The sequence below is a fragment of the Magallana gigas genome, chromosome 4, assembly GCF_963853765.1.
Source record: "Magallana gigas chromosome 4, xbMagGiga1.1, whole genome shotgun sequence".
NCBI classification, from domain to species: Eukaryota; Metazoa; Mollusca; class Bivalvia; order Ostreida; family Ostreidae; genus Magallana; species Magallana gigas.
In genome coordinates, this window is record NC_088856.1 from 27,253,163 (window position 1) to 27,278,882 (window position 25,720).

A 25,720-nucleotide genomic window follows, 5' to 3' on the forward strand; every position below is an offset into this window, starting at 1 on the left:
TTTGTTCTTCTACATGTCTTAACAAAATATTTGTGAGAAAAAAGATAATCTAAGAAAACCAAGCAAAATTACAACGCTTTTTTCATCTCACTTTTTGAGCCCTACCGAGCTTTAGCGCCTTTTGTGCCTGAAATTTATTAATGCCTTATTACATATCTACAATCTTTTGTCTATCATTCCTGAAATTTTGAACTTAATATCTTTTATAGTTTTTGATAACTCTCTTGGACAAGCCGACACTCTGAAAATCAAGAAAACGTCGATATTTCAAAAACGGAAATGACGTCATCAACCAAAAAAATTTCCGATCAAGTTTAAACTAATGTCAATAAGATCTGCAAATTTTATTAAAATCGATCAAACAGTTTTCGAGTAATCGCTGACACAAAATCGGTAAGAAAACTAGAGCAAAGCTCGTTGCAAAGCAACGAGTGGGTCTTCCGTTAATGTCAAGAGTAAAGCTTGATGTTCCTGCAAGAAGCAGAGTGTTTAAATCAATAACAAGAGCAACTTAAACTAAAAGATAAAAATAAATACGAATGATACTATGTACGAATTAACAAAAACCTTAACGATTCTAAGAACGACTTAACAAAACAATAATTCTGAAGGTGTCAAAGTACTTAACAAAAATCGAATTATTTTTGGTACGAATTTGAACTTTACGCTATTTTTGAAACCAAAAACGCAGAATCAAAATTTCCGAAAAATCAATTTTTAAACCCCGATATCTGTTATGCATCATCCGATTTAAAAACGGATTTTAGTTTTGTACTCATCATGAAAATTACCGTAGGTTACATGTTTAATTTTTAATATTGAAAAAAAAATGAAAAACTAAAACAAGAGGCAATTGGGCCACATCGCTCACCTGAGGAACAATAGGTATGATAAAATCAGCTTAATGGAGTCACAATGTAAACTATCTGGACAATGTACAATAATACATGTAGATCCTGTATAAATAAAATCCATTTTCCCCCCTAAATATTCTTATGTTTATAATCATTAGTTCCTTTTCTAAAAGGATGATTTTATATTGATTTTATAGTCATATCGCATGTTGAGTATTGCAGTTCTCAAAAAGATCCTCAACAATAGTTTATATATATGGGATATAAACCTACATCAAACTCTGAACCTTCTTGTGAGGCCAAAGAACTGTCCTGGGGCCAAAGTCTTAACAATTATAAAGAATCATCTGGCTGATTAGTTTCTGAGAAGAAGATTTTTAGATATTTACTCTATATATTCCTATGTGAAACTTTGACCCCCCCCCCACCCATTGTGGCCCAAACCTGACCCCGGGGTCATGATTTTCACACCTTTGTATCTACACTCCCTGAGGATGCTTCCACAAAAATTTCAGCTTTCCTGGCTGATTAGTTTCTGAGAAAAAGATTTTTAAAGATTTTCTCTATATATTCCTATGTAAAAATCCATTCCCCCATTGTGACCCCACCATACCACCTAGGATTATGATTTGAACAAACTTGAATCTACACTACCTGAGGATGTTTCCACTTTAATTTGAGCTTTTCTGGCCTAATAGTTTTTGAGAAGAAGATTTTCTCTATATATTCCTATGTAAAACTTGATCCCCCTCTTGTGGCCCCTCCCTACCCCCGGGGACCATGATTTGAACAAATTTGAATCTACACTACCTGAGGATGCCTCCACACAAGTTTAAGCTTTACAGGCCGAATAGTTTTTGAGAAGAAGATTTTTGAAAAATACCAACAAATTTTCAATAATTCTCAATTATCTCCCCTTTAAAGAGAGCGTGGCCCTTCATTTGAACAAACTTGAATCCCCTTCACCTAGTGGTGCTTAGTGCCAAATTTGGTTGAAATCTGCCCAGTGGTTCTTGAGAAGAAGATGAAAATATGAAAAGTTTACAACAACGACAACTTGTGATCAGAAAAGCTCACTTGAGCCTTTGGCTCTGGTGAGCTAAAAACAAAATAAAGGAAACATAATTGCATACTTTTATTGAAAAACAAATTTTCACAGCTAACAATTCTAAATTATTTTAAACAGCCATAATTTTGTTTGTTATAATTTCTTATCAAACACAAACCACAACAAGGCATGATGCTTTCTTAAAGTTCCATTACAGTAACTGTTCATGAATTATCCGATTTAATTTGAATTACTGGTAAATAGTCTGTAGAACACATTAGGAATATGCATGTGGGTAGAGGTGACAGGTTAACCTCAAGAGCTGAAAAGAATGAACAGGTAAAAACCATGTGGCCACCAATAGCTGAAATTAAAAAAATCAATAAGCTGTGTTAATACATGTACCGGTACTAATAATAGCTGTGTTTACATTAACATATGCATAGTATTTCTGAAAAAAAATACACTGACCATGCAGTGTAATTAGTATGACATATCCCGATACGTGACATTAGATGGCACAGGACAGTTTTTTTGATACATTTCATTGTAGCCTGGGGACGTGTGTCTTTGGAACCCTGTAACTAGAATTTCCTCAGTTCCCATTCAGCAAAAATACCTTTAATTCACTCTTTATAAGGCCAATCACCAATTTCTGAAGAAAATTACTAGTCAAAACCTGTAAAATTTTTCTACATACTGGTTTTTATGAGATTTTGACCCTTCCATATTTTGTTAATTTTTCATGATTTTTCAGCTTTTTAGACCTCCCCCAGCCAATTCCCTGCAAAGGGTTGACCTTCCGTACCATGTGCATGTTGCACCATCACATGTCAGAAACTTACCGGTGTATAGTTTATAATGCCCCATCTACCTACTTTTCGTGTTATTTACCCTCCCGTCTGTAACTTGCATTTTCACTGTCTAAAGTCAACACAACAGTCATAGCCGCAGGTTTTGCATTTTACTTCTGAATCTCATGTACCTAACATATGGGGCCTACATATTGAATATCAATTTTAACAAGAGACATCCCTCTAACTAAATGATAATCATTAAAAATCATTTCATGAATTTTAGCAACACTCATAAGCCTTCAAGTACAGCAACTCTCAATTTTACAAAAGTATTGATGGGTAACTTTATCCGAAACTGTCCCTTGCTACCTTTAATTTACACTAACATTCTCGGAAAAGTCATCTTGTCTTAAACCTACAAAGCGTATGCTTTTCTGAGAAAAAGTATACCTCATTTTGCCAATTCCATTAAGGATTAAAAAAAAAAAATGGCCAGTTAAGTGAACCCAGCATTTCCACTTTCCTCTATTTAACACAGATTCATAGGGCTCTCCATAAATAAAGCATCTTTACCTAATCTTATAGAGGTCAACTGTTGTTCAACCTCCCTAAATAAGAAACCTTATTCAAAACTACATACATATACATGATATTATCATGACAAAAGCATCACATCACTTAGAAATACCCTTACATGTATACCCTCCCCCTATTTGTTCATTTTCCAAAGAAGCATTAGTTTGAACACTTTAACCTCATATTATGAAACTTGTGGCAATTCCCTTGAGTCAACCATCAGTGATATTGAAAATTGATCTTTTCTTCATAAATGGATGAAATGTAACATTTTTTTCACAATACATGTGATTTCTTGTTTTCATGAAACAGTAAGCTTATAATCATATTTTGTGAATTTCTTATTTATTCTGGTTTCTAGTCTCCTTTTAACTTTGCTAAAATAGTAAGACCTACAAGTGTGATGTTTGCTCTTAATTAAAATGAAATTCAAACACAACCGGGTACCTGGGGACGGATGAGAATTCCATGATAAATGTTCAAATTTTACATGTTTTCCTACATTTTTTATGTATATATACAATAAAAGGGTAAAAATATGTTGTTTCTTGATCATTTCGAGAGTAATTATAATAACAGATGTTATTTCAAGGTCAAATGTACATTTACATATCCAACATGTAATGGAGACAATTGGAAAGAGGGGGTGGCTTTTTGAGTTCTGTAAATATATCTAAAATATCACTTTTGGATAGGAAGGAGCAAAAACTTGAGTTTTTTTTACATATTGTATACTTTGATAACTGCATTTGTCTACATGTGAATTTTATTTGAAAGAAAAATATGCTGTTTAAAAAAAATTGAGTTATATAAGTCAGGTTGCTTAATGTTATTTCAAGAAATCAGACAGCAAAATTGCTGCAAATTTATAATTTAAATAATTCAATTGATCAAAACTCTTTGACAGTATTAATTCTTATCTCGGTAATTAACTTAAGCATATTAATTGTCATCAGGATAGAAAATACCTACTTTCTAAGCCAATTTACTCTAGTGGTGGTCATTCTACACATTTAAAAGGGATTTACTTCCCTTGTATATAGCTAATAAATCATGTAATGACATATATAACCAACAAAATCATCCATTTTCCCAATTTTGGTACAAAATCCACTCAAAATTACAGTTAAATGAGAAATCTGAAAATACCATGTAGTCTTGAAACTTACACTAACATTCTCTGAAAAGTCATCTTGTCTTAAACTTACAAAGCTTATGCTTTTCTGAGAAAAAGTATACCTCATTTTGCCGATTCCATTAAGGATTAAGAAAAATATGGCCATTTAAGTGAACCCAGCATTTCCACTTTCTTCTATTTAACACAGATTTATAGGGCTCTCCATAAATAAAGCATCTTTACCTAATCTTATAGAGGTCAACTGTTGTTCAACCTCCCTAAATAAGAAACCTTATTCAAAACTACATACATATACATGATATTATCATGACAAAAGCATCACATCACTTAGAAATACCCTTACATGTATACCCTCCCCCTATTTGTTCATTTTCCTAAGAAGCATTAGTTTGAACACTTTAACCAAATATTATGAAATTTAAATGCTTCTATTCTGATCAATTGAATTTTTAAGCAGCGTGAAATTAAAACCATCGCAATTGATACTTTAGTAAAAATCATGAAATTTTAACACGGTGGAATTTAAACGACTTACAGTATTTCGTCCGAACAGCCTCAAAGTATAATTTTCTGCTATACCATTTTTTATTAAATGCATTCTACTGGGTTTTTTTTTGCAAATTTTAGCGAGGATTTTTTTCTCTTTTCTTATTAATGACAGGTTTTAAAAACAATATTATGTTTAGTATGTATAAAATTCAATAAACAATTTTACAAAGCTTTGGATTTTAGTTGCACAATGAAAAAATGAGGGATTGCACGATAATACATGCTCATTTTGAAATTTAAAGCATTGTTGATTTCTTTTCCTAGATAGAGATATGCACAAAATGATGTTGCTCTGTGATGCTTTGCCAAGATTAAAAGCATGAGAGAGAGAGAGAGAGAGAGAGAGAGAGAGATCTGATCGAGGCACATGTAGTTAAAATTATTACATACATTTGTCTTACTGTAAAAATTGTTTACAATGTAGATGTGTTCTGCATGTAAAGTTTACCTAAAATGAATCAATAAAATTCAATATATATAAAAGATAAACTACGGTAATCTCAAAGAATTTACAATGGTTCTGTGAAATAATCAAATCTTGAGAAGAATGTTTTTAAGATATCAGGGACATTAACCTAAAATCTGAACTTAAAGTTCTTTTCATCTTGCACTCTGTTTTACATGCTCTTTCACAGGCGATAATCATATATAACGGGAGCCAGACAAAAGTTCTAATTTTAATTAGACTGAATATTTACCATGTCAAATATATTTATTTAATTAAGCACAAGCCTGTCTGAGTTCTTTAATTCATTAATTAAGTGGAGGTGATATGGTAAAGATCTGCTATATTCAAATATTTAGGGTAAAGTTATCATCATGCAAACATGCACTCTAATTACAACATTCTACTCTTGTGTGCCTTTGGACCCCACCCCTTTTAATTGCACTGTTTTACAGTGTGTGGTGTGTTGTTCAATACAAATTAAGACATACATATACATAATAATAAATAGAAATTCAAAAGAGTAGTGTGCAAAACATACACATGAAAATACATTGAACAGATAATATCCCGAGATTTCTCTGACCCAAATGCCCGCTTTTATATTGTTACGCACGTCAAAAGCGGAGTTTAGAGTCAGAGGAATGTCGAATTAGATTGAAAAGTGCACAAACACTTTGAAAAGAAAAAGTCAATACGACATATTCTGTATTGAAACATACCTTTATAATCTGTCATACGTTAGTTGAGCTGAAATTTCCACTATCGCCGTCTTGCAGGCCATTCTTCTGACACACCGCTATCAGCTGTTGTTCGCAGTCAAAACATGGCGAGTTGACATAGTGAATCGTACGATAATTATTTCGATTAAAACTAATAAGACTAATAAAAACTAACAACCTAATTATCGACCGAATTAACGAAATTGTTTCAATAAACACTCTGATTAACTATATAAAAAAGGAGTTCGGTTTTATGACCTGTACGAAATCTTTTCAGCAGGAGTTACTTTATGTGTGAATTTTGCACTATTTTTTAAACCAATAACGAGGAATCAACATTTCCGGAAAAATCAATATTTAAACCCCGATATCTCTGCAATGCAGTATCCGATTTTAAATCGAATTTCAGTTTTGTATTTAGCTTTGCAAACTATACAATATGCATATAATTTTATGTTTTTAATAAAGTTTTATGATCAGTACGAATTGTTACAGTAGAAGTTACTTTCAGTGTGAATTTTGCACTATTTTTGAAACCAAGAACGCGGCATCAAAATTTCCGGAAAAATCAGTTTTTAAACCCCGATATCTCTGTAATTCATGCTCCGAATTTTAAACGGTTTTCAGCATTAGATTCAGCTTAAAAAGCTCTACAAAATACGTATACGTTTTTTGTTTGATCAAAAAATTCAATTTTTCGAAAAATTTGATTCGCTTCCAGTTTCGACCGGAAGTGACGGATTTTTATTATATAGCTTCATTACAGAGGAAAATCGACCAAATCATAACCATTGAAAATTTCAAGCCTCTATCTTAAAGCGTTTTTGAGAAAAGTCCCGGACAAAATGACTTTTTAAAATTTTTAAAAATGACGTAACGTCAAAACGGAAGTGACGTTGTCTTCAAAACTTTAACATCTTTGAGGGACGATTACTTGCTAAAATCTCTGGAAGTTTCATTGAAATCGCTTGAAAACTTTTTGAGTTATGAAGCAAAAAAGGAGTCAGAAAAAAAGAAAAAGTATAATAACTAGAGCAAAGCTCGTTGCAAAGCAACGAGTGGGTCTTCCGTTAATGTCCGAAGTAAAGCTGGGAGTTCCTGTAAGAAGCAGAGCACTTAAACCAATAACAAGAGTAACTAAAATAAAAAGATGAAAAAATCGAATTATTCCTGGTACGACTTAACAAAATCCGAATGATTCTGAGTACGAATTAACAAAAATCTTTTCAATTTCACGAACGACTTAACAAAAAAATCCGAATGTGTTCAAGTACGACTTAACAATTATTTTTGGTACGAGTTAATTTTACTTTGAACATTACGCTATTTTTTAAACCAAGGACGCGGAATCAAAATTTCCGGAAAAATAAATTTTTAAACCCCGATATCTCTGTAACGCATCGTCCGATTTTAAAACGGCTTTCAGTGTTAGATTCAGCTTAATAAGCTCTACAAAACACATATTCATTTTTGATTTGATCAGAAAATTCATTTTTTCGAAAAATTTGTTTCACTTCCGGTTTCGACCGGAAGTGACATATTTTCATTTCCAGCCTTATTACAGAGGTAAATCGACCAAATCATAACCATTGAAAATTTCAAGCCTCTATCTTTAAGCGTTTTTGAGAAACGCCGCGGACAAAATGACTTTTTGAAAATTTTAAAAATGACGTTACGTCAAAACGGAAGTGACGTGATCGAGAAAACTTTAACATCTTTGAGGGATATTAGTTTCACATTATCTCTGAAAGTATCATAAAAATCGGTTGGAAACTTTTTGAGTTATTAAGCCGAGAAGGAGTCAGAAAAAAAAAGAAAAAGTATAATAATAATAACTAGAGCAAAGCTCGTTGCAAAGCAACGAGTGGGTCTTCCGTTAATGTCGAAAGTAAAGCTTAAAGTTCCTGTAAGAAGAAGTGTTTTAAACTTATACCAGGAGACATGAAAACAGAAAGATTTGAAGAAATCCGAATAATTCTTGCAACGACTTAACAAAATCCGAATGGTTTTAAGTACGAGTTAACAAAAACCTTCACGATTTCATGAACAATTTAACAAAAAAAAATCCGAATGTGTTAAAGTACGACTTAGCAATACATTTTTAGGTACGGGTTAATTTAACCAAGAACTTAACACTATTTTGTAAACCAAGAATTTGAGGGGACAGTCCCTTTTTTGTATCAATCGAAATGTCTTCCAAATATAAACATATTTTGTTCAACTAGTGTTCAGGAATTGTTAACCTTTCTCGAGATATCTGAACAACTATGTTTTAGGGACCGACCCTTAAACTCTTACTGGGGCCACCAACAACAGAATTTTAGCTGTCGTATTGTTTAGAACATTATTTTGAACAACTTTTGTTCTATAGTGCTATTCAAAATATTTCTCCTTTTTCCGATATTAATGATTAAAAAAAAATTAATTTCTGGCCCCTTGAAACCCCTAATTACGTAACATATGACTTAGGTATGGTACTGTATAGGTAAACAGCTGTAAGTGAACATTTTTGCTTCTATAATTAATAACAACATATTGTTCAATAAAGAGTTATTATAAAGAGACTTTAGAGCCCCTTTTTCTTGATATCAAATTAAAGGTCTTGCAAATATAAACATATTTTGTTCAACAAGTGTTTATGAATTGTTAACTGTTCTCGAGACATCTGTATAAATGTGTTTTAGGGGCCGACCCTTTAACTCCCTACTGGGGCCATCCACAACGAAATTCTAGTTATCATATTGTTGAAAAACATTATTTTGAACAACTTTTGTTCTACATTGCTTTTTAAAATATTTCTCTTTTTTCCAATATTAATGATCAAAGTGTTGAACTTCTGGCCCCTTGAAACCCCTAACTACGTAACATATGACTTAGGTATGGTACTGTATAGATAAACAGTTGTACTATGAACATTTTTGCTTCTAATATTAATGACAAATTATTGTTTAGTAAAGAGTTATTGTAAGAAGACTTTAGAGCCCTCTTCGCCCTTATTATGAGGGGCCAGCCACCTTTTTTAAATATCAAATTAAAGGTCTTGCAAATATTAACATCTTTTGCATTACATGTCTTAACATAATATTTATACATCAAAAAATATTACAGAAAATGTGCTAAAATTCCGTGAAAAAATTTGGTGCTAATTTTCAGGTTAAGGCGAGCTTCGAGGCCACAAGCAATTTTCATAGTTAGAAGCATGGGGGTACATCTACATAAATCCATCTGCAATCTCTGTAAATTTTAAGCTTCTATCTGGATTAGTTTCGGAGGAGATGCGTGGACAAAATGACCCTTAAAAATTTACAAAATCGTCAACATCTGAAACCGGAAGTGACGTCATCATTTGAAAATTTATAATATGTATGGCTTTTCATGTGATTTCAATGTGGTACTGCTTTGGTAAACAGCAATGCTATAAACATCGTTGCATCTATGATTTACTACGAGTTATTTCTCAGTATTGAAGATATCAAAAGATTTAACAGACCCTTTGGTCCCAATTGGAATGGCTAGCCAATTTTTCTTTCATATCATACGATTTTTAACTATTTGAATACATTGACCAACATTATTTTTCATATACACATTTTGAAGTTGTGGAGAGATCGATGTAACATGTTAGGGAAACCAAATACCTTAATATTTTATTTCAGCTAAAAATATATCCACGGATAGAATTTTTTTTTATATACATGGCTGGCTTTTTATAAACTTTAACATCTACAAAAGACAATGTTCGCTATTGATGAGAAATTAAAAAGTTTTAATTAAAACATTTTTATCGGGACGAAATATATATTACTGGTGCGAGGACAATTTATCGTTAACAATACAAGAATTCTCTCAATAAAGCTTTTACAGATCTGGTAACTATTTATCCATAACGTTTCCATGACGATTTTATAAATTGTAATATTGACCTATTATATAGGCTTTTTATCATAAATCTCAATATTTTTGATATTGTTTTATTTATAAAAAATAATAAAATTCATTTCCGTCCTAATTCGTTAAGATCTTCATGCATTTGCAGAGTACTGTAATATCATACAAGTATTATATTGGCTATATCAATATTGAATTACGTATTTAAAGCTATACACGCTATAATTTTTGTCAATTTTGAATGACAGTGACAACGCATGTGTTTGTCTATTTATAAAAGTTATCCTTAATCTGTAAATTACAATGGTGATTTCCATCTCGTTACAAAGATATAGATTTTTAATTTTTTATTTTCCTGGCAGGAAAATATACCTTTTCATGAATATTGATTAAGGAAGAGCAAACCGACCTCATTGCGCATGTCCGCGGAAAACTAGGTGTCGTTATTGTTTGCCTAATTAAATATCCAACTTGATTTTTAGTATGCTAAACAGTTGTTAATTTGAAATCCATACATGTATAATGAGTAAAATACGTTTGTCATTCACGATACCCTTACTTCTGCATTAACACTTATAGGATCTATAAATAGCACATAGGGGAAAACACAGGTCTACGTCATTTTTTTAAAGGAAGTATTCATATCTACTCACAGGCTTGTATTTTTTCTTTTGTTTGTACTCGTATATCGGACAAATCTATGCTTTACTGAAAATATCCTTTTCTTTGTGAAACTATAGCAATTATGAAGATGTTGACCCTTCACCAGTTTTGGTATGATAGGCTAAATTTAGCTGTCGATATCACGTGATAGATTGATATTCACGAGGAGGCATTACTTTCCTGTCAGGAAATTAAATATTTTTTTATTGTTTGATATTTTATATATTTGTTACGTGATCGAATTTAGCATTAAAATTAACAGCATAAAGGTGACTTTTATTAGTAATCAAACACATACATATTCCCCTTTATTCAAAATTGACGCAAATTATAGCGTGTATAGCTTTAATAATAATAATATTTCTTATGTATTTTAAAAAACTTCTGTATCAATTTTTCATTAAACTTGATATTAAAAATTAAGCCACTGTTTTACAGTGTCCATGAAATATATTATATACAATCTACTTTTATATCTACAAAGTACCTTCACTGAGATATTGATAAGACTTTTTGAGCGTCTTGTTTGTATTTAAAACTTTAAAATCTTTTTTTCATTTTTGCAATCGAAGCAAGTTCTCTATATCTTCTATAATCATGACAATCCATCATTACAGCATCGGAATACGTGTATATCTTCAAAGAAAGAGAACAACAGCCTCGTGATAACTGTAAAACGTGGAGATTCTTTCTGTGTGCGCTTGAATCTGATTTGATATATAAACATGATCTAAAGTGGTTCCACCTTCTGTTGTGAAAAAATTTACTATCTGGTTAAACCCGTTGTTTTCCATAAAAGTTTGTATTGGTCCTTTCGCTTTGGTATCTTCGTTGAAATCTCCTAGGACAATGCAATTCTCGCCTTGTGATGTTACTGTGTCTATGAGTGATTTCAGAGAATGCAAAAACGTGGTTATGCTTAAAGTAGGCGGTCGGTAAACATTGACCAGTACTACATTCTTCTTTAAAAACTTGACAACAATGCTTTCTATGTTTTGGATCGAATGATGAATAATCTGTTTTTTATCATCATTTTCTTTGAGATAGAAAGCAACTCCGCCTCCTTTTGAATTGCGCAGCGACGTCATGTGGTCATCGTTGTTGCTATACGCTTGTATTCTTGCAAGATGGTGAAACTCAAAACCATTTAGGTTTAGCTGAGTGATGTCTTGATCAGGTTTCAACCATGTCTCTGTTAAGCAAATTATGTTTGCCTTTGTAAATCGACTGTCAACCTTCATGTGGCTAAAGTGTTTCTTCAAACTTTGAATGTTATGAAGTACAACTATTGTTTTGTTGGAGTCAGTCTCAAAGGGTCCGTCAAGTTCTAGCTTTTGCATGTCTTCCATGGCTGATTTGACATCTCGATCGGCATATAACTTGTTTTTCAACTTTGTTTTGTCATTTGTTTCGATGAATAATCCGTTCTTTGATGTTACTCCTGTTAATGCCACATATGCTTGACCGGGAGCAAATGTTTTGTCAAGGTTGACAACAACTTTTTCTACAGTCATACCTTGTACTTTGTGAGCTGTACAGGCCCATGAGAGTTTTAAGGGAAATTGCTGTCTTACTATTGAGATCGACTTTCTAATAACTATTTCTTCTTGGATTCTTTGAATTAAAACCATGTTTCCATTTTCAGTTCGCTTTCCTGTTTGTTTTCCTACATTTTCACTGTCAAAAATAACAGCTATTGCTGTAACATTTGATTTGTCAGCGTCTGTATGTTCAAAGTGGGAAATGTATCCCATAACTCCATTTACTAAGCCATCTTTGACATTGCAATTCCTTGTTAGCATGACACGAGCCTCAACTGCAAACAAAAGCGAGCTAGATAAACTGTCATTTTTGGTTTGGGATGGTTTATCTTTAAGGCAAAGTTTTCCTGAGGTTTTATCTTTTTGATAATCTTTTGCATCAATTTGTTTGAAATCTTTGCATTTTTGTTTCAACATATTCAAATTGTACGTGTTCACCTCATCGTTAGTAGAGAACACATGTAAAACATCCTCGGGACCTTCTCTGATGCAGTCATTCACAGTATTCAACGTTTCGATTGCTAGAGGTTCTTCTAAAGTTCTTGTGCGCAGCAAATTTAAAGCTGTTGCGAAAGGGACATCATCACGTTGACGCATAATTTCAGTCAATTCAACTTCGTGGAACAAATCTCGCCAAAAGTCAATGGGATATGTTGCGTTATCTTTGTAAAGTCTCTCGTCTTTTCTTTGCTTTACAGGTGGAAGTTGGAAAAAGTCACCAACAGCAATCACACTAATTCCTCCAAATGGATCTTTGCATTTTTTGATTTGTACCAGTCTCTCGTGAATGTAGAATAATAGCCTCTTGTATACCATCGATACCTCATCAATTACAAGAATTTTCAAGTCTGCGAGTTTCATTCTGATTTCACTTAAAGATTGTTCTTTTAATGGTTCGTATGGCAGAGGCAAAAACTTTGTCAAAGAGAAAACGCTATGAATTGTATTGCCACCAATGTTGAAAGCAGCTGTGCCAGTAAACGCTGTCAGCAAAACTGATAAGGATTCTGGTGAAGATAAACTTTTTGAGAAAAGCCGTGATGCTTCGAAATTGATTGCTTTCACAATTTGGCTTTTTCCGGTACCTGCCCCACCAGTAAGAAATATATGAAATGGGGCTGGGTTTTCATTGACAAGTTTTCTTATACACCAGTCTCGCACAAAGTAGAAGACTTTCTGTTGGATTTTATTTAAGTGTTGCAGTATGTTCAACATCTCTTCATTTGAGACACTGATTTGCTGTACATGATATAAGACATCAGATTTGTTCACGTCATTTTCTATGTCTGGAATTGTTTCGACAAATTCATCCGAGTTTCGCTGTTGAGACTGCATCATGACACATTCATCTCTATCACGTTCAGTTTCGGGACACAGGTTTGCCCATGCATCCTCTGGTTCTCCAATGTTTTCATACTTTTCTTGAGCTTCATCAATAACATTTTCATTTTCAGCATATCGAGCATGATTTGATTCCACAATGACTTTGACTGGTTTTACATATTTTGTGTTTTCCAATTTCACAAATCCCTTTTCATAAAATGTCTCGTACAAATCGAATGAATCTGGTTTTAACTGTGACTCTTTCCGATATGGAAGAAATAGCTGTAGTCGAGATTGATAAAATTTCTCTGGAGATTTCTCTGCACTAAATCTAGGATACCTCACAACTGCTTGTTTCGTTCTCGTTCTCTTTTGAACAAATCCCTTGGAATTTTGTAGTTCGAAGACGTTTTCGTTAACTCCTTTTGGAACTTGAGATTTGGCAAGTACGCGAAAATCAGAACAGAACTCGGCTAAACACATGTTATGAAACGGCCTGCTGTTTGGTCGGTTTTCATACCTTTCAACAATGTTTGTCATGAAAATTTCCTCATCGTCCTGTTCTCCTTCTAAATCATCTTCTGGTACCTGACGTTTTGGTTTCATTTGAGAAAGGGGTTTTGTCATGCGAGTTGGGTTTTCTCCAACTGGTATAAAGATGACTTTTCTTGAAGCTTCTTTCATTCTCAAATTGCAAACTCTGTACACAGCTTCTTGTGCAGAAACCTCTCTATGTGTCATGTATGCAGATCCTATTTTCTTCAATGTTTGTTTGGCATTAAGATTTCCTTCATGTGCTTCAAGTTTTGTTTGATTCAATAGCATTCCCATTTCTCTTTCAGACTTCGATATGTACGAGACTATATATACAATGCAACTAAAAGGATCCAATACATATTGAATATCCATATTTGCGTTCCAACATTTAAGCAGACATGGATTGTATTGATTTGTCCACAATTCATTTGGGTGCCTTTTGAGAACAACTGTTAATTTTTTGGACAAAACATTCAGTGCATTTTCGTACATTTCTTGCGTCAGAGAGAGATCATCAAAAACATCATCTGTTGTTTCAAATTCATTGGAATCACTTTGGATCTTATTCCACACATTCATTAAAATTTCTTTTGCTTGAGACTTTGTGAGATATTGATTAGAGTCATGTTGGTGAACACTTGGAGTTTCTGCAGTTTCATCAATATCATCGTCGTCATCACGCATTTCTGTGATAAATGTACGCTGAGATGGTGGTCTAGGAAAGTTGAATCTACACTCGACTCCATTTTTTTTACACGACTTTGAGTGATTCTTACTGTGTTGTTGAACATCCAATACAATTTTTCTCAGTTCAGAATCTTCATTTTCATCTGGAACAGCACATGTCACATATTTGTCGATAAAATCAGCCACAGCTTGTTTGCCATCAACATCTATCTTTGGAGCATTTTCCACCCAAAATAAACAATGCATGTGTGGCGAACCTCTTTGTTGAAATTCAACCCTTTGAAAGAAATCTACTATTTTCCCAATTGGTTCTGATGGTGATTGAATTACGTCTCGCTGAAATACACGAAATCTGTGTTCGAACATTCTAGCCACGGTAACAGGATTGCTACGCAAAATCTCATTTTTTTCTGTCCAATCTAGCATATCCGGATTTCTTTCATCACATTGTTGTTTGAGCAAAGAACCGATGGCATCATTCCATCTATATTCTGCTGACGAGAACGAACAAAACCATGTTGGAATTCCAAGCTGTCTAAGCATTGCAAAAAGATCTTTCTGTATTGCCGACCAATAAGCTGGAGTTCCTCTTATCGGTTGCATAAATCTTATTGCTTCATCGTTCCTCAATAATTTCGAGAGAATTTCTGGATTTCGTAGCATATCCGAATTGATTGCTTTCCCTTTTTCGTTAATTGATATAGTCTTCCGAATTGAAATCTGGGTTTTTTCGATCACTTGATTTAGTTCAGACAAATACTGGCTGAAGAAAATGTAGTTTGTATCCTTTGCAAATCTATTGTCTGCATTCATAAGTCTATTATTGAAATATCGAGCAAGTGTCAGTCTTTTGTCCCTTTGCTCATCAAATGCGAACTTTCCTGACGGAAAATGATATGGAAATGTTTTTGCTTCGTTCCCTGGTTCCTGGAGCATTCGAACTGGATTATTTCCTTCGGCTGGAGCAATATTGAACACATCATCGAAATAATGGTCTAACACTTCTTGTGCAATATCTACAGGTTGAAGACAGGTGTCAACTGCTATCTGAAGCTGTTCATTTTCTTCCGGCGATGTTTGAACTTCTGCTTGAACATCTTCATTTGTTGCTTGAACTTCGGTTTGATCAACATATTTGTTTGTTTCTGAACTGTCGATGTCTCTATTGATGGAAATTTTTGAATACCATTTGTTGTTTTGTTTCAAGTAATCTAACGCGGAGAGAACATGTGCTGGGTTAATGAATTGATATTCATAATAACCTTTGTAGCTCAGTTTTCTCTTTAGTTTTACACGAAGCAAATGGTTTTCGTCATTGTTCAAAGGTAAAGCAGTTGTTTTCTTCAAATTAGATGGCACACAAACAACTGGACCATGAATATTTTTCTGACCACCTTTTGGAAGAGCCATGACCTTCATGAAAGGAATATGTTGAGAAATCAAATGTTGTTCCAAACTGTTTAAGCAGGATAGTTCTTCGGGAACAGGCTCAAGATACATATTGTTTGCTGCAGCTTCGGATGGCATTTCACCACTGATAATCTTTCGGTGACATGTATAGCAAATCCACAGAGAAGACTTAGTACAATCTTTGGAACAGGATGCTTTACATTCATGCCAAAACGTATCTTTAATGCAAGCACCAGCCACTTCTGCAGATCTTTCACTTTTAGCGTACACGTCTCTGTTACACATCTGTACTTGATTCTGAAACATTAATCTATGGCAACTACAGCATGCAAAATCAGGACCTCGAGCTGTGTTTCTTTTGAATATATGACATACTTCCTCTATATTTTCAAGTTTCATTTTCTTATCTAACCTATTTTGCCGAGACTTTTGAATTTTCTTTTTCTGAACACGGGGAGTGGAGTGGTAATATTTGTTACTGTTTTCTTTAGACTTCAATCTAAAAGTTTCATCCGTTTTGTATTTCAATGAACTAGTACAAAGGATTTTTTCTCTGAATTTGTCATCGCTGTGATATTTCTGAACACTTGCTCTTTTCGTGTTTTCTCTATGGATATGATCAGTGGAATATTTGCTAATGCTTCTTGCTTTCACCTTTTCTCTGTGTGTTTCATTAAGCTCATACTTTTTTGAGCTTCTCATTTTCATGTCATTTTCTATATTCATAATCAGTTTTGTACTTTAGCTTACTCCGTGTTATGACATTTTGTCTGTATACTTCATCTTTTTTGTATTTTTCGGTGCCTTTCTTTTTACACATTGTTCTGTGTACACTGTCTGTTTTATACTTTAGAGCACGCTTTTGCTTGATACTCTCTCTGTGTATAGCATCAGTTCGATACTGAAAATTTGCTTTCCTCAACACCTTTTCTCTGTGATCTTTTTGGCTGTATTGTGCTCTACTTCTGATCATACTTTTGAACCTGGTCTTGTCCTGAAATGTATGATCATTTTGATATCTTTCTTTCAAAGACATTCTATATTCATCGTCTTCTTTATACCTCTGTGAAGCATATGCAAGTTTTTGCTCCCTGAATTCCAAATTTTCGTTGTATTTTTTTCTATACTTTTCTCTTTTGTATTGAAGTTTCTTTTCTTCTTTATTCATACTCGATCTTTCGTTGCAACTCATATCTGTTTCTACATTCCTTAAGCCCATTTTTCTGTTGGTTTCATCATTAACACAAAATTCACCAACGTCGAGGACAACGTCATAATGATTCTCATTTTTGTGGTTTAAATACAAACCATCTTCTGATTGGAAAGATGCAGAGATATTTCGTCCTGAGAATTTCAGCCAAATACCATTTGAAAATGTGAAGATATTGATGGACAGCATGTGAGCTAATGCTAAAATTTCTAACTCTGTTGCCCAATGCCCTTCTTTTTCCATTGACGACACATGTTTTTCGATGGAATGCTCGTGTGATCTCAAAAAAGACTGAAATATTTCTCCATTTTCCAAAATATGATGGCATTTTGAACGTCTAACAACATAATGGTGATTTTCTGAACATGTGAGACAATAAGAAATTGCTCTGAAGAAACAGTTTCCATCCCCCGTGATTTCTTTGCTTAAAGAAGGTACTCCCAATTCTTGAGTAGGCCTTTCGAATGTGCTATCCTCTAACTGAGCATATGGTATTCCTATCGCAAGGCATGACTCTTGCTTTGAAGCCTCTGACATAGGACAAAATCGAAATCTGTTTGTTTCTCTATGAACAAAAACTATTTCATCATCTTCATTATCATTAGCAATATTGCAGCCAGGCGAGTTTTCACAGCGATTTTCTCCATTCTGTTCTGTTGCAAAATGCGAAACATATCTTTCCCTTTCTACTCTTTTTGCTCGGCATTGTGTCCCCGTTATATTGCACTCAACAACGTTTGAAAATCCCATGGAAATGGCAAGTTTCTTAATATGTTCTAATAAACCCTCCACATCTTTAAATAAAAGCCTTGTACTTTTCCCACTGCAACAACATAAGCCTTGGATTGATCTTGAGTGGGAGTCAAATGTAAAATATAGTCCATTTGTTTTTCCAATAAGAAACGTATTTCCCCCAAAGCAGACAAAACATCCATTTGATTCCATCAGCGCTATTTGTAATGCCTCATAAAGGGGGTAAGCATTGAAATCTGCATAGCATGGTTCATTACCCGACAAACTAATAATACTCGCTAATGTTGAATTTATTGTAAATTCATATGTTCTATTGAAACACTCAAAGAACTGAGGTAACTCGTCTACCAGCAAATATCTGCTATGCATTGAAGAACTTCTTTGCAAAAACGTATACAATTCATCACCTGTTGCTAGTATCTTGTTCATGTCTTGTGTTGTCCAGTGTATGCTGCTTTTAAATTGTTCAAATGCTAGCCCTGCTAAACTATTGGCAACACATTGGGTACCTGCATTATCGCCAAACATGGGGTGTGCCTGATGAAAAGAACCCTGAACAGATGTTTGAAACATTGTGTTGTTTTCATTACAATCAATCTCATTTTTACAATCACTATTCTGGACAAAGAACTTTTCAATGTTTTCAGATGAAGTTTCAGGTTCATCATTCGTCTTGTATTCATTCATGTTTGTACTGTCATTCTCATTTTCAGAAAAATATTCACATTTTTGTTTCTTTGTAGGTTTCTGGTGAATACCCTGTGATAATCTTTCATGTCCATTTTTCTCATCATTTTTTTCCATGTAACTATGCTTTCTTTGTTCATAACACATATCGTTTTCCGTGACCAAGTCAGTACTGTTTTTACATTTAAAAGCCATTTTGAAAACTGTCTTTGTTTTCTCATTGTTTTCTGTGACCAAGTCAGTGCTTTTTGTACGTTCAGAAGCCATTTTGAATACTGTCTTTGTTTCCTCATCTTTTGATATACTGCTGGACCCTCTTAGCATGGAGGAGTCCAGCTGCGCCTGACCTGCTGGGTTAGGCTCAGAGCCTTCATCATACCCAGGTACTCTCGCAGGAGTACAAACCCACGCTGGGGAGTCAGTGGACAGTGCCTTTGTCACGTTTTTGACAAACAGACGACTTCCCCGAGGAGATGGCAACCTCGGGGCAGGTGGATGCATTTTCACACAAGGCGAGGCCTGCATCCTGGCCAGGGGTTTTTCCTCTTTAGGTGGGAACCCCATGCAACCAAACCCTGGAAAATTACCAGGAGGAGCTGAGTTAGCCCCGTCCATTGATCCGCAAGGACCAATAGACTCTGTAGTCTCATTTGGAGATGCATTAGAGGAAGAAGCGTGCTGTCGTTTGAGTCTCTTTCTGATCTTGTCTTTCTGGCGTTTACCCCTATTATTGACCTTAACTCTCTTTGGCATCTATAATAAATAAAAAAAAAAATTTTAATATTAATATTTTGGTAAATCTTCATGACCCAGGGAACAAAAATACCTAATTTTATGAATTAGTGGTATGATTTTAACTGTTTTCAAGATATTGTCACTTCCTGTTCCCGGAGGGGGGGGGGGGGGGGGTGAGTGTTAGGACCACCATATGCCTCATAATCTACATACCATTTAATGCCCCTTGATACATAAAACAAGAATATACATGGTTTAGGGGTGGAGATCTCAAACATTTTCAAGATATCAGGAGACATCCCAAAGATTATGACCTACAAACCATTCGATGCCTCTTGACAGAAGGAACAAAAATATAGTTTTGAAAACTCTATAAAATTTAGAATATTCACTGTCTTAGAATACTTGCATAGAAATACATGGTACTTTTTGGAAGATGGTTTTTAAACATTTACCCAATACATGCTAAAATTTGGACCCGTCTTAGGGCTCAAATATTTTTTACAGGGTAGTAATGTAACAATTCAAATTAGAATTTATGCTTTCTAAAAATTCTTGCATAGTAATCTCACAAACTGTTGTAAATGTTCTTGAGAAGGAAATTTTAAAACCATGTTAAAAAATACACCATTCTTCATGCTAGGATGTTTCTCACATTTTAATTTAAGTCATCACCTATACTCTGTCCTGAGTTATTGCTTCCACCACTTTTCCCTTGGTAATAATAAATACCTTTGTGTTCAAACTATGTTTATCAACTTATATAAAAAATGTTCAGATTATCTATTTTGAAACGCCCTCCCTACCACTTCAGATTTCAATGCACAACTTAAAATAGAAAGTGATGGGATTTTACATTGCATCAGCCATGAAATAGCTGGATGATAATGTTGAAAATTTTGCAAGGTATTCTGATTGAGTTCAGAATAGTGAAAAGATGTAAACATTTCCTATTACAAATCTCTGCAAGAAATTTGTTTTTGTTCCTGTGAACTTTTATGAGTGAAAAAATGATAATATGTCAATGACGATATCTAAGTATTTACCGTTTTATCAATTTCAACTTACGGTATTTATTTCTTTCACAGGTATGTGTATCTTTTTTAAATCATCAAAAAGTGACAGACTACAGCAGTTTACATATCATTAAAACTCATCTCAATTTGCAGATTTACTGGTAATTGAAAATGAAAAACCAAAGAACAAGTTTATTCCTGCCCAAAAAAATAGCCATAATGAGAGATGCTTTAAAAATAATATGAATTTGATGTTATTTGATGTCTGTAGTCTGAAATATTCTTTCACAGAGAGCGAGTCTTAACTTATATACAAAAAAATATTGGTTTTGAAGACATCAAGTTTCACTGAAAGGCCACTAGCTCATACTATATGCCACACTGCATTATTTACATTCACCTGTTAAAGCTTACCTATAATGTGAAAGGAAATCTCAATATTCATAAACATGTTAAGAGTGAAATCAAAAAGAATAATTCAATATCTCTCTTTCTAACTGGTTTGACTTAGTCTTGAACATTGTAATTTTCAAAAGTTTATCTTTTTAAATGAGATATATAAAATATGTGAAAGTCATGTCAAGTAGAGGTACTGTGAGCAAGCAATTGATACCTTTCTGCTATTTAGAAAAATTTATAATTCAAGTGATTTTCTATTATAGAAAATCTATTAAACCCTCCACGTTCAATCAACAACAACTGCTCTGGGTTTTTTTAAATTGTTAATGCTAATATGAGTACACAAACCAATATGTATTCTAAAATTCCATTTTATCCAACTTAATTGTTAATGCATGAAGACATTTGCATCTTTCAGATAACAAATATGACTGGAATCAAACAGAAATCTACATGTCAGGCAGCCATTAAATTTTGTAAATTTTTGGTATACAGAGTTTCAAACTGAAAAATCTTTTCCATACAATTTTATATTCAAAAAAGATAAAACAGATTGAGGCGGGGCATTTTCAGAGGTGCGAACGGAATTGAGAATCTAACAATCAATGCATAACACAAGCAAGCTTCGTGTCAAATTTTACCTTCTAATCATTATCATTAATACAAGACATGACACAGACAGGAATTAAGCATTTTTTAAACAATTGCCTTGACCTTGCCCAAATAAACTTGGATCAAGGTCATGATACACAAGTAACAACTTCCAATGTTTTTCCATAAGAAAGATATGAACCAGACACGAATTTAGCACTTCTCCTGCCAATGACCTTCACCTTGCCAAAATGACCTTTGATCATGGTCAAAACAAACCTCCAGGTCATAAGTAATTTTTTTGTGTAGTAACAACTTCCAATGTTTCTTTTTAAGAAAGATATGGACCGGACAGGAATAAAGCATTTTCCCTGCCAGTGACCTTGACCCAATGACCTTGTGTCAAGATCATGACACTCTCTTAGGTCTTAAGCAATCTGTGTGTGAAGTATAAACTTCCAATGTTTATCAATAAGAGAGATATGGACCGGACACAAATTTTGCACAGACAGATTAATGTACAATGTCATTCCTATATATCCCCCCCCCACAACTTCGTTTGCGTGGGGTATAATTGATATTTAATAAATCATGCGTTTGTGCATCACCATGTCTTTAACCCACGTGACATGAATTTTTACGATTAGGAAGACCACCTTGCTCACTATAAACATGTCGTCAGTCTGCCTGCTAGAGCCATCCTTTAAAAAATTTGCTTGCTTGGAGTTGCTGCCTGAAGGTTTGTAGACCCAGGATGGAGAGAGGAATTTTCTTAATTTTTCAAACTTGAAATTTAGCTACTTAAAGATAAGTCACAAACAAAAATTTCCATTTAAAAAATGACTTCATTTTTAGCTAATAAAACTTTATCATCCGGGAGTTGCCTAGATGCACAATAGTACAATTAAAATCAATGATTAGTTACTACATGTGACCAATAGGACTCCTCTTGCTCACACATCCCAACCACCCTAGCAACAACTAAAACACATAAACAATTAACAAGTCAAGACCCCCCCCCCCCAAAAAAAAACAAAAAACAAAACTAAGGACCTTTACCCTGTGGTCATGGATATCACAAATTTGAATAGGCCTCATTGTTCACATTCAATTTCTATCTTAATATCTAAACCATGCTCTGATACAATATACATGTATTAAAACTATTGTACAAACCTGCTGTAGTTCAATACTGTAACTCCTGTCCCCATGAACATATTTTATAATAAAGAATTACCATCAAACAAGCAAACTTTTTCATTTAAAAAAAATTACAATATCATTAAGACCAGAGATTTTGACTTAACACCACAGGACTCTACATTAACTTTTTTTCCTAGATATTTACTTGTCCGAACTTCAACTTCACTTGTCCGAAAACTTTTCAATATTAAAGATCAAATATTGTCAACTTAAAAACTACAGTTTAGTATTACTGAAATAAAGTCATTTATTGATTATTCTAGCTATAATTAATAACCCGATTTTTTAAATGAATTTGTTCCATATAACATTAAACACGATTTGTCAGCTGTAGCTTTGTCATGACAATTTCAAGACATATTAAAATTTAGCATCAGGTTTAAAAATATATGTAACTGTCATATTGATTTCTCTGCTGTTTTTTTAAACTAAACATGGAAAGTCATTATAGTCTATCAATGATGAATGAAACCTTAAATAAATTACAATTCTTTCCATAATCTTTTATCTTTGCTACCTTATCTTCCTTTCTCCCTTTCTTTTTCTTAACATGTGTGTTTGTTACTTTGTAAGAACTAAGATCCACATCTTTACAGTTCAATTGAAAGTTGTTTGAAATTATTGAACTTCAATCCCGATGAAAATTAACTCAAATGCATTGCAATTTGATGTCGGGATCGAAATTCAAAATAACTACGGTAATCGATAAACTTATAACGAGACTACGGATAAACTTATCCCAAAACTTTCTTTTCTTTTTTAAATGTCGGAGACTTCTTTACATAAAAATGCATTTGTCCAGTCGGACAAGTGACCAACAATATTCACTTGTCCGTATATTTTTTTAACTGGTACCGGAGAAGCGGACAAGCGTTAATGTCGAGCCCTGCACCACCAACCGCATATCCTTAAAGTCTTATATATTGATTTGTTTTCTCAAGAAGAGCATTAATTAACAATGCTTAATGTCATTGCACTCGACCTTCTATTTCAATCTAGTAATTCAATGCCCAATACATAGCTGTAACTTTGCACTGAAGTATAGAATTATAAATAAGGAAAGTCTCCCTGACAGAAATAATTTAAAATGATTCCATACAGAGCACACTTAGTGCTTTAACCTAAAATACTGAAATTGTGATGTTTGAAAAGGGGCGATATCAAAGTGTTTAGATCTTTCATTACCATTGATTTTTGAAAACACAACAGTGCAAGTAAAACCATCTGATGTGCACTCTACCAAATGACCCATTATTTGTCTGCATATCATGATTTGAAAAACTTGAATTAGTAGAGGTGTAACGATATGGCTCTACATCAATCGAATTGATCATGAGGGCCCACAATACGCATTTCATATCATCACATGTGTATCGTGATACAAAGTATGATTTTTTTTTTATTGACTCTCTAGAATAGTTACATAATGTACATAACATCAACACATCAAGAAGTTTCAATCAAAGCTAGTAATAATTTGTGAAGTGGTATAGCCCCTTTTCCCAGGCCTTCACCTGTTTTACTAAAAATAGCTTCAGGTAGCTAGCTGTTGCAATATAAAATCTGGATACTGATTTTATAATGGTGATGTAAAAACTGGTTCGTCATAAATTCGATAAACTTTGTGTAAAATGTCAGTTGATATTCTGAACCATGATAAGTTTAAGCAAAATGCAATGAATCAAAGTGTAAATAGAGTACATGTATAGTGTTATTGAAGAAATTTTTTATATTGGGTGTGCTCATACTCAGACTGAATTAAACAAGATAATTTTATTTAAAAATCCCAGAAGATTTGATACAGGTTACTTAATCTCTCTATTCTGTTCATGTTTCAATTAACTGAAAAAACATATTTACTTCTTGATGGAATTGATCCAGCGACCACAAAATCACTAGGCAACGCATTTAACACTTCCGAAGAAATCTTTAATTTACATATATATGGATATAAACATAATTGTATTAGAAAAGACACTAATTTAAAAATTTGTCTAATTTTAGTACAAAGATCATGCTAAACCAAACATAATTCAATGTAAACGTGTACTACAATACCTGAAGAACATAATTTTAATCAAATTTCTTTGATTTAGAGTATGCATGGGCATTGTAAACGATTATTAATCAATCACACTTGTTTTTGTCCTGTAATCGATAACTTTATAAAAAAGTAATCGATTTTTCGAGTTTTCAAGAGTTCAGAATTTTCCGGGTTGACCGACGGGTTTAACCTTAAGCATGTGCTTAAACGATGCTTTCTTTTCAGTAAAATATACAGAACTGGAAGTTTTAAAAATGAAATACAAACAAATATCGAATAAATTCATGATAATTATTTATTTAATACATCATATTAAGACCAGATTGCTTAGTACTACTGGACTGCAAGTTGACATGTCATAAATGAGATAACTGAGTATCATACATTGTTCCCACAGTACGGTCCTTCACCAGCTGTTTGAACTTGTTCAGCAATAATCATTATAATGACAATGATGCTGATAAGCATAATTTTCACAGTTTTATAATTCTAAAATTTTACTATGGCTCAATATTATAATATCGTAACGTCTCAATTAATATCTCATTTTCATTGCCTATCCAAATTATCTTAAAAAACGTTTTCTGTTAATTACAGATTAGGTATCGGTATGGTCAATCATCAAACAATTATCACCTTGCAAGACAAGTGTCGCCGAAATAAACAACCTGTGACACAGGTCCTGGGAGCCATTTAAATGACCAAGTAGAGGTTAATTAGGTATAGTGCTTTAAGATACACAGCGATTTCGAGGTATTGAGAGTAAAAAAAACTTTAGATCATGAATAACTGGACTGAAGTTTGACTTCGAGGGATCAAGGGTTTCGAGAGACCAAAAGTTCGAGAAATCAAGAGTAAATTTGCTTAGTTATAAAGGGGAAAAAATCTGGACCCTAGATTCACT

At 33.5% G+C, this 25,720-nt stretch overlaps 1 protein-coding gene and 1 long non-coding RNA gene across 6 annotated transcripts in view; both read right to left on the reverse strand.

Moving 5' to 3' along the window:
- The window catches only part of LOC105347243 (inter-alpha-trypsin inhibitor heavy chain H3), an 84,335-nt gene that overhangs the window by 26,803 nt on the left and 31,812 nt on the right, over window positions 1-25,720 (reverse strand). The gene's annotated exons all lie outside the window — the stretch shown is intronic.
- LOC136274604 (uncharacterized) lies at window positions 1,976-7,895 on the reverse strand. The gene is made up of 2 exons (XR_010713041.1): window positions 6,130-7,895; window positions 1,976-2,266 (listed from the first exon to the last, which is right to left on the reverse strand). It is a non-coding gene; the product is annotated as an uncharacterized lncRNA (long non-coding RNA).